Here is a 2216-nt window from a genome sequence, read left to right as displayed (position 1 = left end):
TGTGTGTGTGTGTGTGTGTGTGTGTGTGTGTGTGTGTGTGTGTGTGTGTGTGTGTCTGTGTGTGCGTGCGAAAACAATTCTAGAAAATATAGAGTATATCATGCCTTGAAGAAAGCCATCAAATGCATGCGCGTAAACCAAGCTAAAAAAAAGGAAATAAAGGGGAGTGCGAAACACTTTGTTTTATTCTTATCGAGCTATAAAATCTCCGAGATAACGGAAAGCCTATACAGTAACTTTAATACGTAAAATATATTAGAGGTGTACTCTATTAAAAATATAAAAAACGGATGTCATCAATATCTCTCCCCTCTATTATACAGAATATAAAAAAAGTACAAAGTGAAAATTAGAATTCAGTTGAAAGTAAATGATTATTATTTCATAATAAATTGACTAAATGAAATGAATAAAACGCCATTTAGTAGTAAAAATTTGTCACATTTTGTTATCATTTCTTAACTTAAATTTAGGATTTGAGCGGTTTTCCGAATAAAGATATTTAAATTTTTTTTGATATATATATATACATATAATATATACTCTCTTTTTGATATAAACAATATTAATAAATGCTATAATGTTAGTAATTATTTCATCCGTTGCAACGATATGAAATGGGCCGAATAAATCATATCTGTGATCATTCAAAATGCCGTACATAATAAAATTATAAATAATTCTATGAAAAAATGTTGAAAAGTGAGTAAAATCTTAGATCATCTGCATAATGTATAGATGAGACTAAATTACAGCGCAAGAAAATAAAGCTTATCTTCCTTAAACAATTTTTCATATAAGAACATATAAAAATAAATATAAACAATATTACATTATGTATAAAATTATATAATATATGAAATATGTATATATATGAACATTTAGTATAAAATTATATACATTTGTTCTATGTTTGTTCTTATACCAAAATTTTTTACGAAGTTTTAAGTAAACATTCGTTAGAAACTTTTTTATATCCATATTTTATTATGGAATCTATACAATACGTATCAATATATGTTTTATTATAGAAACATTCGATAACAGACACTTTTTCTTTAATGTTTAGCATATTAAATTTTAATACTCATAAACGAGCTTGTACAAAGATTCAAATAAAATTAACAAGTCTCAAGTACCTATCAGGTAACTAATACTGAAATTGAGAAAAAAAATGTAACCATTTATTTTCAACTAAATGCTAATTAGATATAAATAAATATTTACAAAATTGTATACGTAATAAATTATTATTATTCTCTGCAGATAATAATAATTTATAATACATACACAATTTTGTAAATATTTATTTATTTCAAAGCACGCGATTTATTCTACAATAATTATTGCAATTAAAATACAAAAGATATATGGAAAAAAATAATGTATTAATAGTATTAGCAGTCTAATAAAATAATCTTGTTAATTCACAATGACAGTATTAATAAAACTAATAACATTTTATTAAAACAAAAGTAGGACATATTTGTTTCATTAATTCTGTCATTTCAGTAAACTCAACTAATAGTAATATAATATCAACGTTGTAAATTATAATTTTACAGCATTATAAATGAAATATAACACATGCTATATGTAACAATATATTGTTGAGAGTATGAAATGACAACATCGATGTTATGTTACTATTAGTTGGTGTTTACTGAAATTGTGAATTAACAAGATTATTTTCAATTATACTGTTGTTGGCTAAAACTCATGTCACACTAAAGATTGAAAATTGTAAATTGAAAATTAAAATTCAACCAATTAGAACAAAACCGATTAAAATTAAAATTATCTGATTGGTCGAATTCCAATTTCTAATTCGCAATTCTCTGTCTTCAATGTGTTCTCCAATGTCCGCAAGTTTAATGCTGTTAAGATAGTTCAGTAAATCGAGCTATCATAGATGTCTAATTTTTTTTGTACAATGAAGTTGAAATACCAAAATTGATGTGTGAAAAATTCTATGATAGGTTAATGATAAAATAAGAGAGAAAAAAATGTTGAAAATGTAATCTTTCATGTATAACTTAGTGACAAATAAGGCAGAAGCTTTTTTGACTAACTGCACACAAATTTTATCATAGACTTTTCTCAAAAACGAAATTATAATAGTTCAAAAAAATTAGGATTTTAATGATCATAAAAAAGTAATTGTTCAACGACCATTCTGGAAAAATATTTACGTGCATAAACTTGCATATCAATTG

This window comes from Trachymyrmex septentrionalis, unplaced genomic scaffold (assembly GCF_001594115.1).
Source record: "Trachymyrmex septentrionalis isolate Tsep2-gDNA-1 unplaced genomic scaffold, Tsep1.0 scaffold165, whole genome shotgun sequence".
Classification (NCBI taxonomy): Eukaryota; Metazoa; Arthropoda; class Insecta; order Hymenoptera; family Formicidae; genus Trachymyrmex; species Trachymyrmex septentrionalis.
Note: the sequence above shows the minus strand (reverse complement) of the source record.